This window comes from Pipra filicauda, unplaced genomic scaffold (genome assembly GCF_003945595.2).
Source record: "Pipra filicauda isolate LSUMZ 115617 unplaced genomic scaffold, ASM394559v2 scaffold36_size6622888_pilon, whole genome shotgun sequence".
Taxonomy (NCBI): domain Eukaryota; kingdom Metazoa; phylum Chordata; class Aves; order Passeriformes; family Pipridae; genus Pipra; species Pipra filicauda.
The window spans coordinates 2,172,129-2,189,273 of record NW_024104498.1 but is presented as its reverse complement, the minus strand read 5'-3'; the positions used below and the strand labels follow the sequence as shown (position 1 = coordinate 2,189,273).

The 17,145-nt window shown below is 38.8% G+C and overlaps 1 protein-coding gene across 4 annotated transcripts in view; it reads right to left on the bottom strand.

Moving 5' to 3' along the window:
- ZZZ3 (zinc finger ZZ-type containing 3) overlaps positions 1-17,145 on the bottom strand; it is a 53,497-nt gene that overhangs the window by 31,348 nt on the left and 5,004 nt on the right. The window lies entirely within an intron of this gene.

The window sequence follows — 17,145 nt, the reverse complement described above, 5'->3', positions numbered from 1 at the left end:
GAAAAAGATAAAGATATCAATAAAACTCTTAAATCATTGCAAATGAAAAATGCAACAGGGCACGTAAACAGTAAAAGCTTTTTTAAGAAGAAATTATCAATTTTAGAAGCGTCCTACCTAAAGAAAGAACAGTATGCTATAAAGAAGGTGAAATACTAATTTAGGTTTCAAATGTAAAACATCTTTCTTGGTAGTTTCTAAGTGATTCTCTGTATCACACACTAAATGTGTAAGCAAATGAACAGTCATGTGTTCAAACCTCAGAAGATATTTGAAGAGACACAAGAAAACAAGCAGTGAAAGGTATTACAACTAATGAGTTATGAAATGCATTGTCAAATGTATTTTATAATTAGATACACAGCGAAAAACAATTATTTCTGCTCTTTAATTTTAATTAACTGAGCAGAACTCTGAACGTATATTGGCTCCAAACCCCTGAACAACCTTCTCCTCCACAACAGGACTGAAATGCTCTCTAGAGTTCACATCCAAGGAAAAGAACATGTATAAACAATATGTATACCCTGTTTATAGGGAACGTGAAAGAACTCAGATATTGAAAGACAGAGATAAATCTGTAGATCACAAAGTCAGACAGTGCCTTCTGCTGTCACCAGTTTGGGCATCTTTGCCAATGCCCAATGGCTATGACTTGAAAAAACAGCCCAGCACTCCCATCTAACAGAACACCTACTGCTCTGGAGGCACCATAAATCACTAAAGAATTGTGGCTACTGGAGCTTTCTTCCTGTTCTGTTGACTTCATAAAAAAGAGCTGATTTTCATCTGGACAATTCAAACACTTCACGATGTGAAACACAAGCTGGCAGGTTTCTCCACATTTTTCGTTCTACACAGTTTTTATATTTAGATTACTGGAAACTGTCTTTACTCTCATCCTAGTTATGATTTCAGAGTGGTAAGAGCAGAAAATGAATTCACTATTAAGTTGCCAACTCAAAATATAAACTAAATAAGAGAAGAGATTAATTATGTCTAGTTGTAGTGAAATTCAATAACACAAGATGTTTCCACAGTGATGTTACATCAAGTATCATAAATTCCATTATGTAGATAATTAAATCAAATCAGGTTTCAATTATTCAGTGGGATTTCTTAATTTAACAAGCAGCAGAGAACTACCATGATAATAAGAGAAATAAAGAATGGGAAAAGAAGAAGGCAAGGAAAACCACTTGAAAATGCAAGTTATTTAAAACCCATATTATTGCCTTTCCTGTAGAAAGACACACATGGAGATACCAAAAGTAAGGAACAAACAACACACCTCAACAAAAACACCAAAGCTCAGCAACTTTGCTAAAAATAAAAAAATACAGAAAAAAAATCTTTAAACAAAATATAAGTGGGTCAATCAGAAGGAGATCTAATCTCAGAATTTTTAATTACTTTACCAGTCCCTAAGTAAAGAACATTCTCATCATTTGTTTCAGGAATGGCTGCAATAGTAATGTCAGTCTTTTACCAGATTTGTACAACTCATCTCTCCTGATGTTCTTCCCCCAAATCAACCTTATTTTACTCACAGCAGGAACAACACAACCCCTGCTGGGCCTGTTTGCCTTTGGGGAGAGCAAAATCATTTTAGACACAGCAAAAAGATTGTGTAAACATCACAAGGGGAGAAACCAAGGCAGGGGAAAGAACTTCTGCCCAAGCAGGATTTTTTTGTTCAGCAGCAGTTTGAAGGGAGGGAATAATTATTTTTAAAAACTGGAAACTTTAAGCAGGACACACTGAAATGATTGCACTTTAATTACAGCTCAAGACCTAGAAAACAACATTCACAAGGGCTTAGCAAGTGAACAATTAAATAATTTTCCCCAAAAGTTTCCCTGGAAAAACTGTCTTGAAAATTAACTATTATTCCTTGACATTGCACAACCAATTACAATGACTTTGTTTTCACATAGAACAACCACATCTTCCATGGCAGAGAAATCCAATGGAAGAGCAATTTAATGTTTTGGACACCACTCATTTTAGAAGCTACTTATGAGCTGGAATAAGGAGTGCAAGGGGAACTAAAGATGCTTTTAGACCTAAGCCCTTCTTCAGGGAGCCACATCAACATTTAATGAAGAACACTGGAATAATGTGATAAAGACTCCAAGTTTGAAGACGAGAATCAGCTAAGAAACAACATATTCTGGTTCCACTAAAAATGAATCCTGTCTATCTGGGAATGAAGTATGAGCCCAATTGTTTAAAGGAATGAAGAAACATGGGTACAGTTAAAAGTATGTTCAACGTGGCCCTGAGCTAGAAAAGAAACAATGAAGAGAACTGGTCAATAAATGAACACACTGGGTGTAAGTAAGACTGAAAGCAGCAAAGCAACAAAAACCTCTACTAGAACTGTGGTGGAGCTTTTTATATACATGGAACTTATGATGGATAAATTAACATTACATACAACATTAAACAAACAAACAAAAAAACTGTACCGGGGGTGGGGGTTCAGTCAAAAGACTTTTGATCACACTCATTTCTGTCGTCAGAACTTGGGAGGCTTTAATGTATATTCCTTTTCTAAAATGTATTTTATTCTTTTTTAAAAAGAATAAAAGCCGTGCCAGATTTTCCATTACCTTTTTCAAATAGTAACACTTCAGAACAGATATCACTTTTACACAAATCTTTCTAACACCAAAACCCCAGAACATTTTCTGGGAAAGAAAACAAGCCGACACACATCTGTACCAATTACAATAATGTGGGATTTGAGGATGTAAGACTGTGCATAATTTACCTAGTTTGAGACAATGTACACTCAATTATCCTATATCTCATCCCAAAATATTTAATTCTGAACCCCTGTTTCATTGACCTAATGATTTTCTAGACTTAATATAACTGTATTAAAATATCTGTGACTTTAGGTAAGACACCACGTTCCTGCCCCTTCTGGTTTTGCATTTTCCACAGATAATTACACCAAAAGTACCCTGAATGAGCTTTTGTGTTTGCCTAGAGACATCCTGATCATTACACCATTACCTTCTCATCAGGAATGCACTCCAGACCCCGTTATTCCACTAAAGAAAAAACCAATCTGTCCATTTTAAGCATGCCTGGCACCACTTTACTGTGTATCTCAAAAGCAAATATTCATAAATGACTTAAAACTAAAAAATAAAAGTAGTGGATCTCTGTGGTATAAAATAGCAGTTCCTAAATTCTCTGCAGAGCAGTAGTATGTTACTTAAAAAAGAGAATTTTTTTTGCCCAAGACAGAAAAAAAAAAAAAGCACCTCTGAAAAGAAGAGAATCTGCCCAGCCACGGGATTATCAGGATTTGAGATTATCTCCACACAGAATGTGTATCACTTCCTAACAAAGCAGTACTACTAAATTAGGGATGAATTTCATTTAACAAATTCTATTCAGCAGTCTATCACATCTAGAGCACGCCAGCATCTCTTCCCACACATCCTGAGCTTTGCAGAACTACATTAGCAAGGAACCAGTTTTCTGGAACCAGCACTGCACTTTTCTGATTCTACATCACATCAAAATAAGCAACACTTTCAAATGATAGAAATAACCTCCACCAAAAGACATTGTGAAGATCTTACCTGAAATAATATATAACAATAAGCAGCTTAAAGCTATAATGAAAGGTTAAATGTAATAAAAATAAATAAATGGTACTGGAATTACTCTGAGATTTCAGCTGCCTCAGACACAGGAAGGTTATATTACATATGGTCAAAACACAGAATTGGACTAATTATATTGTATATAAAAGGATAGCAAGATAAAATAAAGAAAATGAAAAAAAAAAAGAAGTAGAATAGTAGGAAGAACTTTTCAACAGGTTTTAAAAGCTAGCAAACTAACAAGGGAGATGTTTTACTCAAAATTAAAACTGGCTAAGAACCAAAATGGATAGTTCAATATGATATTTTTCTTCCTTAAAATAGATGGGTTCACCAGAGTAGACAAACCTATTCTCAAGTAAGAGAAGGAAAAAAATAAAGGCATCACCCCTCTTCCAGCCAAACATTCCAGGATAACACTGCAAAGTTACTTCCTATAACACTAAATATGAATTACACAAGTGTGCCTCTGCAGAAGAACTCCAGAAAAGTAACCACTGTATCAAATTTCTTCTCCTTAAAGTCTAAAACACTTAAACTGCTTTCAGTTTCTTGTATCTTGGCCAAATTAGACTTTGTGCTGAAATTATACACTGAAGCATCTGTCTCAGACTGATATTCCCACCCTGCTGTCTCTCCCCTGAATTCCCAGTCAAAATAATTAGTCATTTCTGTGCACAAATATGGAAATTATTTTAAACCCCTCTTACTGCTTAAGACACATCTGACTATTTCTTCAAGAGGCTTTTCTCCCTCCGTATTCTGGAGTAAGAAACTGGAATTTGGAATGGGTGGAGAAGCCTTTGCCTGAGAACAAATCTGCTGGTGGAGCTGAGCTGAGGGCAGGCTGAGGGGAATGCTAGAGGTGAGTGGGCAGGTAGGGAGAGCAGCTAAAAATAAACAACATTCCACACTTCAACACACCAAGGAGTGTGTTAATCTTAAATGTGTCATCTTAACTAATTTAAAAAATGCAAAAAAATTATCAATTACTATAACATCATTTAATACAAATTGCATTTATCTTGAATGAAGAGAAGGCTACAGCTAAACACCCTTGCTGAACTTACTTTATTGACTCATATGTAGTCAATAAATACTACTAATACATAGTCAATGAAGTCACTGTTGTCTGATACAATTAACTTATCAAGAAAATTAAAATCAGACTATGAAAGAAATAACTTCCATGTCCCAGTTAACCTCATTTATTGCCCATCCCTCTGTATCCTTATCATCCCACCTACCCACTCCACTTTATCATGCCAGGTGAAAGGCCCACTCTAAATTATAATATGCCTTTTTCATCTGAAACCATTCAATTGCTAATTAGCTTTCCTGTTATCCAAAGAACATCTCCTCTGCAGGATTACCAACACGTGTGACTAACATCTTGGAGATACATTAAATCACACAGGTTCTTCAAAAGCTCATTATAAAATTAATTACACTAACTTGATTACAGTAACCACTTATCAAAATGTTCCCCTAGCAGAATAGACTCCAATATTATTTAATCTCTTAACCACAGCCAGCACATAGTTTTATATAAATAGGAAAAATATTACTTCCTAAAGAAGTTATTATTGCAATACACAGAAAATACCTATAATTAAAAAAATTGCTTTTTCCAATAGGTAGGCTGCAAATGTAAGGGGCCATCAAATACTTAATAATCCTGCTAACAGTTTACAGGTGAAAAGGAAGTTGACGGAGAAAAGCAGTGCTCCTTTGCTTTTTCCTAAAACCTCCAAGATAAGCCAGTTTTGTCCTTTTTCTAGAATACTACACTGGAAACCACTACTCTGATTTCCTATTGGAGCAACGACTACAAACAAATGCCTGCAAAAAAATGACAAAATGCCACTGTCTGAAGTACACTGCAAAGTGCATATTGTATGAAACACTGGATAGAACATTTTTATCCCCGATGATTTTCAGTCAAGGGCATTCATTTGAAATGCACCAATTAATAGAGCTTTTTATATGCAAAATTCCAGCAGCAGCTCCAGAAGACTCAGAAGTGTGTCATGATGACAAAGTGACCCACGGCAGAGAGTTTGGAGAAGGGGCACATGAGGCAAATTCCAGTGTATACATGCCCTGACCACACTGCTTGCAAACCATGGATAGCAGGTAACTGCTGGGATAAAACCCCCTTTAAAAGGGGACTCAGCTTCTGTGAGAGCTGCAAAATCTTGACCGTTCTGAGGTGTTTTACTCCCAGATAAATTTAGGGGGGTTGCCAAGTTGGCCAAAGGCTTCAAATACTACTCAGTGACAACAGTGAACAGAGGGACACCTAAAGGGTTGATCTGAGTTATAGCTCTGAATGCTTAAAACACATTCTGGACAGACTGAGGGCACAGAGGGAGCCCAGAACTATCCCAAAATCTACAAAGAAAACCAATGCAGCTTGTCCCAGCCAAGCTGTGGCCCTGCTGGGTCTCCTCATCGAGTGCATTTTCGTGCTCCCAGAATTCCAGGCATCCCAAAATTCCAGGCATCCCTTGCCACACCAGCTGACACTGCCTTTCCCTACAGCACCAGGCTCCACATAACCAGACGTACTCTCACATGCAAGGGGCTCTACAAAGTCATGGAACAGCTTATAAAACAGTGTCAGCTTTAAACTTGAATTTAAACACAGCAGTAGCCTGCTGCCATCAAATCCCAGAATCATGGAGGTTGGAAAAGACCCTGAAGATCATCGTGTCCAACTGTAAAGGACTTGCCTGGTGTCTGGTTTTGACTGGCAGTCATTTCTACGAGCTCCTGTGGCTGGACTAAGACTGACTCTGACACATTAATACAACTGTATCACACCGAGCCAGGTCTCTGGGGTGCAGCCAGCAGGGAAACACCTCTTTTCTACAAGAAACTGCCTGAGATGCTACAGCTGTTGAAATGTTTCATTACTATACCCCTGTGCTGGTACCTCAACGCTGTGGCAGTTCTCAAAATAGTGACCTGCAGCAAAAGGACCCATCCCTCCTTTTTGTTCCAGCCTTCCATAGAGGATATTGTTTATTTTCATTGTCTCTGCTGTTTGGTCTAACTGCAGACGGTCTTTCAAGCGGTTCTGAACGCATTCCTGCTCTGTGAGCTGCGTGTCAGCATCACCTAACCAACAGTGACCCTCTCTCCTCAGCAGCACTTGAAGGCAGACAAAAATTTTCTCCCAGAACTGCAGCTCTCAGCACTTACAAACGTCTCACAATTTATTCCAAATTCTGGTTCATAACCGACACTGAGCTTGTCAAGCAGAGGCTTCACACCCCTCTGGAGTCTGACATTCTCCCTGGATGTTCACTCTGTATTGAAGTGCTCTGAGTAAGAAGGCTGTTATACATATTCCAGTCTACTTGGCTTGGAAGTTTCAATTGGTGAGTACTGAAGGTTTTAAATGCATTAGGAACCACATTTTTTAAAAGCTCTTAAAAGAACAGAGAGCAGCCCCCTTCTGTTGTACTGCTGTCCTGTCTGTGGGCACAGGAAACCAGACCTGCAATATGAACATTACCATGTACCTTTTCCTTTAATTACAGTATAACTGCTGGTAATAGGGGCCTTCATTTGAAAATACATAAACTTTGTTAGAAGAGTGACCCCAGTTCAATCGGTACATTACTTTTACTAGGTGCTTCTATTTACATCCAGCTACTTTCAGACAGGATAGATGACTACAATTTTCTTGATTTAACAGCACAGTGGTAGCCTGGTTAACTTTTTTATTCTAATATATATAATCCAAACAGAACTATGACTGCATCATGTGCAATTTTGTTTTGCTTGATTGCCATTTTGCTTTCTTCTCTTGCTTGCTCAGAAGGTCTTTGTAGGCCAGTGCATTCACTGATAAACAATATGCTGCATTTAATTTTCTAGGTTTTCTGTGCTCTGCCTGGCCTATGCTGACACTACTAACTGGAAATACAAAGGAAGTTCTGTCTGGCCTACATTTACATTTAAAATCTCAGCCTTTTGGTTACTCTCACTTTCTCAATATGAACATCTTTTTCAGTTGAACACTTTGGCATCAAATGTCATTGCTGCCCTGTAAAAATCCAGGCAGCTGTTTGTTCTTTTCCTACAGCTCTTTGCTCTTCCTGAGACCACTGACAAACAACCTTTAGGTTGGTTTGCTCCACTTTCATTTTTCATCTAGATGCAGGCCTGCTCGTAGGTTTTGCAGTTCCTACAGCCCTTAGCACAGTTAAAATTCAGACCAGTCTGATTCACACTGTTTTACTCTTTCAAAGTGACAAATTTATTCTCTTGAAAGGTTAAGCCAGAAGATACAACTTTTCACATAGTGCCACTACGCATCGGCTGTTTCTTCTCCATGCATCTTATTAACTTGCTAAATATACATATTTTAAAGATTTAAAAGGCATTGCCAAGTATTTCTGAGACTTTACACTGTTACTCTAAGCCTACCATTAACCTGTCAACACAGTGCTGAATTATAGCTACAGTTTACCCTCTATATGGTTTTCTTTTTGCTTCTTTTATTCAACTTTGTGATACAAGGAATAACCAAGTATTCTGCTTTGATTCCTACTGTTCATCAGGGTTTTGTTTTGCAACACTCAGTTTATGATTTCCTGCAGTTAGGTGAGACAATTTACTGTCAAACCCCTCCTCACTGTTGAAGCAGAAAATGAAAGACTGCCTAGCAAGTGAAAAATTCATTCTGAATTCATTTCTCAAGATGTTCTGTGCTCCAGATACTGAGATGTTGCACTACAGCTACAAAGCAGAAGGGCTGTGCCTGTTATTGCCTGAGCACAGGAGCAGATCTGTCACCTGAGCACAAACAAACTTCCCTCCCCACCTTAATTGACTGCTCCTTTCCAAAACTCCTTCCTCAGGAAATTTAAATGCAAATCAATTCTGTTGAACTTTATTAACTTCAAGCCTCTTTTCTCACCCGGGGTAAAGCCAAATGTCTGTGCAGTCAGTGCTGTGTCTCCAAGAGCAGTGAGAAGCAGATGGTTAGGCAAGAGCTGCTATATATAATACCTTTACAGCTCCCCACTATTTTTAGCTCAGAGTCCTCTTAAGTCATATGTGATTTCTATCTATTTACTAAACTTCAATGAATCTCCCTCCCATGAACTTCCCCTGGGCTCCCATAAATTTTTAGCATTCGTGCTACCCTACTGATGTGTTCGGAAAAGAGAATTCCACATTTTCATTTCTGCAAGGGGGTGTAAAGACCCACAGCCTGGCAAAGAGGAAAGGCTACAAGATTAGATACCCAATGCAACTCACAGCATTTCAGCTTTAACTCTTTCTCCATTCTGCTTTCACTTGGTGTTCTGGTTGCTTTTTCTTTAATTAGCAGAATAAAAATTCTGTGTTTTACTCAGAGCTCCCCCTTCTACTTCAGTTTTTCTGACTTTGCCTACATCCATTTTTCCAGGGATGAAGAAACAAAAAAATTCACGGTATTATCAATGATGGAAAGCTATTGCATGCATAAATCATGCCTTTGCAACTACACCATCAGAGGTGCTTCAAAGAGATCCACTCAGCACTAGGAAGCCAGGTGTGTGTTTGCAGCTGTATCTACCCTATTAGAACACATAAGACTTCAAGGTTTTAAATATCACCTTGCCTTTTCTCATTTGAATTTTCTGAAACTGAAGTAATTTCTCACAAAGATTTGACTTTCCTCCTTTGTCTCGAGACAATAGGACTCAGGGCCACAGTAATATTCCATGGATTTTATACATCATCAGTTATTAATTCAATAATACAGGGCAAACTAGGACCACGTTTTAACAGAACAGCAATTAGAGCATTTAACCTTTTACATAAAAATACATGTCTGGCTATGGGATCTCAAATTCTTGATGATATTTATTGCCACAAATAAAAAGGAGATGCTCATTTTCCCATTCCTCACACTTAGTCTGTGCCATCAGGTAAAAGAACTGAAGGAACATTAAAAGGCTATTGGAGTTCCAGGTTCAGCCACTGGAGAATTTCTCAAAGCACAAGAACAAAGGGGAAAAAAAGAGCTCCTGTCTCCCTTCAGCTCGTTTTATCCCAGATTCAGGGAATGGTGGAAGCTGCCAGAAGGTGGCTCAGGGAGTGTGATGAGATCCTTCCCATCCCCATCCTGAGCAGATTGCTGAGTTCAGACACTTCCCTAAATGGCCAACCCAGCCCAGCAGGACCAAATCTGCACTTGCAGTTCAGCTCCTGCTCTCCACAGGCACAGGCTTTGTCTCTGTGTTGCACACCGGGATTGCTCACACACGGTATCAAATATTTAAGGTATCAAATATTTAAAAACTTCTCATGGGAAGAATTTCGATAAACCTTCGACTAAATGGTTACCTTATTGACCATGGACTTAGGTACTGACACAAACACAGTGTAAAATTGATGCTTTTCCTGTTTTATCCCTCTGAAGCATTCAGCTAGAGAGATATGATTGCTCCAAATGTTTATTTTTTACAAGACCAAAAGCAACATGACCCGGAACTTTCTGAGTTTGCCACAGCTACAGTTGGAAATTTTTGGAGTATGAATTTGAAAATAATCACTGAAAGCAGTTACAAAGTTAGAAATCACACTGATTCACTCTGACAGTCATATGCACATTTACAGTCATAAAGATATCAAGCAGAAGACTCTATATAGGGTTCTTTTTAATAATAGATCACTTACAGTTTGCCAGTGATGTCCTAAAAAAGCCTTACTGGCTCTTTCTAAGGCACAGTTTTTTCAAACTAATCCAAGGAATCTAACAGCACTATATGAAACCAAGTGCTGTGCCTGTTCCTTACTTAGTACCTCTGAAGGGCTGACATCAAATATTGAGTAAGGATTCACTTGACAAATGTAGTTTACATGCCATCCATAAAACTGCTTAACCTTTTTAAAAACATCATAGGAAAAGAAAAACCCGATTGTCAATTATCTTGGAGAACATCTAGAATTTCTGTTAAAAAAATGAAATTATTCAGCTGTGAATAACTGTATTACCCACAGCACAATGCTACAGCCATTAAAGAAGAAAAATAAATACAGTAAGAATGTATCTCCTAAGCAGCCTTTGCTGTATCTTGCACATACAAAGCCCTCATAACTCAGTGATACATTATCTCTCTGAGGGCAATAAGAAATTAAACACATTCCTTCCTAGATAACAGGAGGGAAAAAAAGACTACATAAAAGCCCCATACCTCTAAAAATTAGTTTCACAGTATCTGAGGACATACCTTTGCTGTACACTCCCAGAATTAATGGATATTTTATCTGGTTTATCTCCTTGGTGCTCTGCATAAAGAAGCCATTCCAAAACTTTGATTATTCCTATTGCCCTTTTCTGTCCCAACTCTGGCAGACAGATCAGTGTGGGGTAATAATTTTCCAAGCATGGCCTCTGCAAGTCAGAGATTTTTTACCACAGAATAGTTAATATTTTATGTCATGACCTCTTTCTAACAATACTCCACACTATTTTTTTTGACACCTCATGAAAACTGAGCTGGTGGTTTTACAGAAATGTCTAAGAAACAGCTGATTTCAAGTAAGGCTTGGGGGGTTTTTTTGCATAAAGTTATTCTGTTCTTATGTATTACTTCACATTTCTGACAGTGAGTCTCTGTTTCTATTTTAATACCCATTTTGTGAGATCCTTCTGACTCAAGACACTGGTGAAATAGAAGAGCCATCACATTTGTATCATCTTAGCACCTGATGAGGGTCCTAAGACCCTCCAAATGCTTATTTTTTACAAGACCAAAACCAATGGGACCAGGAGCTTTCTGAGTTTGCCACAGACACAGTTTGAAATTTTTAGAGTACTGGTATTCAAAATTGAAATGACCATCTTCTAACATCTCAAACACCTGCCTATTCTCAGTTAAAATGCCCCTCCTGAATCACATGCCAGCTAAGGTGGGCACTGCTTCCTTTCTGGAGTTCTCTGTGCATACACTGGATTATCCTTGCTCAGCTGAGGAAAACATGAAAACTTTTTGGTTTTTAATTGGCTCTTAGTGGTGAGAAAGGAGTGACTCTACAATGTGTGTGTATTTAAACAGCCACTGAGGAAATAAAAATGTAAATCTATGTGTGAGTTCAGAGAATCATAATTAAAAATGAGTTGATGGGGGCAGGAGCCTTTGTCCAAGGTTACACATTCACTGACAGCAAAGGCTGCAAGGGTGGCAAAACAGCTTCTTTAGAGACTGAACCCTCTTTTAGCAGCTGGTTTGATTCAGAAAGGTTTTCACTCCCACCCCAAGTGGGTCACTCTCATAAGGATCTCAGCATTTTGCCTCCCAACTACTGCAAAGGTCTTTTCTCTTCCCCTGCTCACTCCTATCCATTTAGAGACTTCCCAAAGGAGCATTTCCGTTTATTGTTTTGTCCAAGGCACCACTTTGCTTATGCCTTTCTAGCAAACAAAGCCACATCCATCTCTCCTCTCACTCCTCATCAACAGGGTGGACTCACAGGCTGGTGAGTCCTTCTCTCTTGAATTTTGCAACAAGACTTCCCAGGCGAGGTTTCATTTCACCCTTAAGTGATTTAATCTGCAAAAAGGGGCAATCCCACTCCCCTGCAACTCTCAGGAGCATCATCCTCATTATTGCCATGTATTTGCTTTGGTATTCAATCCCATCTCACAGTGAGCTGATTGAGAAAACACAAATCCTTACAAAAGAGGCATTTTTCTCCTAGTTTAGCTTCCTAGACAGGCTCAGTGTAATGGTCAAACGAGCACAGGTGCCAGTGGAAAGCAGGGGCCACCACTCTGGGTTCTGGTGACAGACATTCCTTGGATCAGGTTAGCTGTAACGTGAAGCCTTCCTCTCAGGCTCTACCCTGGGCTTTGTAAGCCTCAGCAGCACAGTTACTCCTGTTAACTCGGAACTCTAAACTTCCACGGTGAGGATAAAGATATTTTGTAACTGATGCACAGGAAATAATTCAACCCCGGTGCTGTTTCTCTCTGTACTGCCCGGCTGTAACCTGTATTATTGTCAAGTTGTGAACTCCCCGGGGGAAGCATTCTTCACGTCTGCTTCCTGCAGAGCAGGGGTCACCGTGTCATGTTTTATTTTATTTTCATTCTGGCTTACTGTTCACTTTAATATAAAGCTGCTAAAATCCTACTGAAAAGTTAACTGAAATCCAGCTGATGCAAGCCTTCACTGCCACAACCTGAGGCACAAAAAAGGCACCCGAGGGGAAAAAAAAACCCAGGAACTTTCTATATTCTTATTTGTTACTGACTCGAACCCTTGGGCTCTTTTTGACATCTTCTCATTAGGGAAAATATAGTCAGTGAAGGTCAAAAAGCAACAGCTGTCCAGCCTTCAACAGAAGCTAATTTCTAAGTATTAGAAAAGCAAACTTTTGTTTCAAAGCAGTCACAGGAGCGAACCAAGGAGCGAAGCCGTAACACAGCCCACGCACAGGGAGGGCACATTTAAGGGGGGATAAGCAAACAGAACTTAATTCTAGTTCATGCCACTTCTGCAGGTCAGGCCTGCTGACACAACAGACAGGACGAGATGAAACGTCCACATGATTATTTGGTACAAGTCATGGAACAAAGCTGGAGTGACACACGAATCAAAACTGAAAAGGGTACCAAGAATATGACACAGAAAAGCCTCTCCAGAGCTCTCCTGTTTCTCACAGAGAATCTCCTGACCTTTTGGGATGGTTTCTTTGAGAGAATTTCTTGGGCCCAGTAAATACAGACATACAACAAGTTTTTTGGAAGGGTAGTTGATCTAACTGCAAGTAAATTCAATTATGAGATATACCCTAACAGCAGGACACAAAGGTCTGATCACCAGAGTCACCTCTCAAGTGGAAAATCAATGAGACATGAGGCACACTGGATACAATGACAGTAACTGGCTTGTCTTTACCTCCATAACCTGCAAGGGAGGCCAAACATTCCCTCTCTACGTTCGGAATTCTGACTGAAGAATAGAGTAACCCCTCATGCAATATGGGTATTCTCAGTAAAACCACTGCTGGGCTTTAATTAACCAGAGATCTCTTCAGATCGCAAGAGATGTCACTGGAATTCACCAGTAACTGAAATTTTAACAAGAAATTAATTACCTATGTGGTTGGTGTGGGGTTTTCCCGAGGTGCAGTCATACAAAAAAACAACAGAAGACAAATCTGTTCCTTTACACTTGTATAATCTGAACGGTCCTGACAGCAAACTGTACCCCACAAAGCAATGCATTTGTGAGAACGAGCCACAGAGGATTCTTGAGCATTTGCAAAATTCTCTTTGGTTCAACAACAACTAAGACCTTCAAAAAACATGTCAAGAAGCACACTGAGATAAGACTTTGAATCTAAAAAGCCTTGAAAGGAACTGTAAAGTAAGAAAAGAAATGTGAAAAAGACAGCCTTGGCTTTGGGGTGGGAGAGCTTTATCTGCTCTAGGACATCATAAAAGAGTAAATGTTCCTCATTGTCCTTTTCAGCACTGGCTGTCAGATGACTGATATGTGAAGAACCTTTCTCATCTGAAGTATTTTAGGAATCCCCTTAACAAAGGAGCACTGGATTCCCAATTATATGATCCAGAAAAATTCTCAGCTGACCTCACTTAAGAGAAATGATGTAACTACACTTTGTTCTGTTAGAAACCACTTCCTCACAGATGGATTTAAAACTATCCATGTATATGTGAAAAGTAACTGCCTTACTGCAGCCTCTACAATGATGCTGCCAATAATGATTTTTTTCAGTCTTTCTTCATTTTTTTACAATGCACTGGATATAGCAGAATTTCCAGAAAACTGATGCAATAAACACCAAGATTCTGATAAAAATAGGACATTGGTTAAAAAAACAAACAAACAAACAAAAACAAACCATAAGCTGTAGTGGCTTCTCATTATGCCTATTTTTCCAGGACAAAACAAATAAATAAATAAACCCAAACCAAACAAAACCAGAAAAGTTGCCAACTGAGGACTGAGAAGACCTGAGAACATCTGGTTAGGTCCCTTTTTCCTGAAGTCCAGCTTTTGAGGAAATGCCCAAATGTGCTGGCAGCACAGCAAGGCACAGAAACACTGTCAAATCTTTTCAAGTCCCAAGTAGAGTGCTTACTAACAAAAGCAATATAAACATGTCTGTCTAACCTGTAAAACTCGCTGTTAGTTGTACTCTGACTTTTAGAGACATAGAAAGTGCAAGTACATGAAAAGATGGTAGTGGGTGGAAAACATGTACCAATATATTCTAATTTTAGAATGATTATTAAAATACAAATGTTAAAGTTGTCAAAGAAATCTTGTACATTAGAAACAGAAAAAAACCAAACAACCCACAAGCAACCAAACCCCAGCATCTGTTGCCATCAGATTCCCATTCCAGGTCCTCAGTCAGTCATTGCCCAGACGCTGCCCCAGTCAGCTCTCCATGACCTGCTCCAAAGTCCAGGTTAAACCAGCCTTTTCCAGGCAGTTCTGGGTGACAATTGCATCTCAGTTTGAGCTCTTCTCCTGGAGCTCAGGGAACAGGTGCATCTGTCTCTGCCTAAGACTTCAGCCTTTGTGCTCTGACTGCATAAGAGACCCCGATCCCTTTAGAATGTGCTACAGAAAGGCCTCTGTACTGCAGGGATACACAGGAGGAAAATCCCTGGAAGACTTAAAATTATTAGAGGAAAGGAACAAATTCTTTTTCTGACATCACTCTAATACAGTGAGCAGTGTTTGCATTCCTCCTGTATTGATTTTTAGATTTACATAAGCAAACACTGCACCAGGACCTAAACCCGGTGCCCGCTCAGTTCCCAACACTTTGTTTCCCAGTGGTTTAGTCCCAATTTCCCAGCAATTACAACAAACAGAACCATCACACCCTGTGAGGTGAAAGTGTACATAAAGTGCAATCCCTATAATTGGGGAGATGGAAAAATGTACTAAGAGCCTAATTACCATTAGGCTACAGTAGAGTGACAGCACTGTTTTATGTGAATCCTCTGCACTCTTCTTAAACGTTGGGAATGTGACAGCACTTTAACCTTTTCCTAATTCCAGAGCACACACACAGGTGACACAAAGCCTATCCCTCACTTGCCATTAAGCCCAAGGCAGCTTTGTCAAATCTCAAAAACCAGAAACACTTGAACAAGGGCACATGGGATGGAGGCAGTTGATATGGAACAGAAAAAGGGCAGAGTAAGTCATTAAACTGATTTTAGTTCAAAACAGTTCCATCAAATTGTCCAGCACTTATATCTCTAAAAAGCTTTAACAACTCATTTGTGTCAAGCTTAGCTCTTCCAATTTAATAAAATACTTTTAAATCACCCCAAAAAAAAAGCCTCAAAGGAGAAATTTTGTTTAAAACTACCATATGTAACAGACAGGACACATTTCTAATCAGGTTTTTCCATACTGTGACTATCACTTAGCAATGGCCACGAAAGACTGAAATCTGTTTCTAATACACGGAACACAAACTGCTGTTAAATAACATTATATTTGTATAACAAACATTTCAGGAACAGGAAGACTTTACAAGTGATGATTATCCCTCAAAATACACGTCTTGGGTAATAACTGTAATCTGTATTTTACAGAGACAAGGTGAAGTTGACTTCCTGATGTGCTCTATTGCAGAGCCTGGAATGCACCTGACTCCCTGGCTCCTTAGAATTAATCTTTTGAGCTTTGCTTCTCTCTGACAAAGTCTTCTGGAAGACTTTCACTCTGGCTCAGTTTACTTCCACTCGATCATTAAAAACACAGAAAGGCAAGTCAAAGGTATTAATTCTACAATGAAGATTCTATGAAAGTTATCTTCAATGTTACATCACAGAAGGCTTTAATAAATGTTTTCTAAAAAAACCCTTTAATTAATATATTTGCTAAATTTTTTTAGCTAAATCTTACAATTGTTAATCCACTAATTATATTTTTTGCTCCACCACGTTGTTTTGTTTTGTTTTTTATATCATGGCCAGCAAAATGACAAAAATCTAAAAATGAGGACAGATTTAATGCTCACATGTCATTCTGCCTCCTATGCCAAGGACAGACAAACTATACCTCTATCACCTCTAAAAGGAGGTTATTTAACCTTTTCTAGAGCTTTCAGCAATAGATATCCTATTACCTCCCTCAGATATTTAACCCTATGATTACCTGGCCTGGATAGATAATCTTTCCCGGAGCTGGAAAGCTTTTCCTGACATGGAAATCTCCTTTTGCACTCTTTAGGACTATTATTTCTTAGCCCACCTAGAGAGCACAGTCTATTATATTCTCCTCTGTAGCAAACTTTACCATATTTGAAACCAATTATTATGTCTCCCCATCTCTGCTACAGACTAAACAAGGACAATTCTTTCAGCCCTTCCTTAAAGGTCATTATTGCAACTTTTCTCTAAATGCTCTTCAGCTGGTTCAAATCTCTTTGAAGTAGAGTAACAAAAACAGACACAGCCCATCATTTGAGGCCTTACCCTGGGTACTGCAGAAGAATTTCCATCTCACAC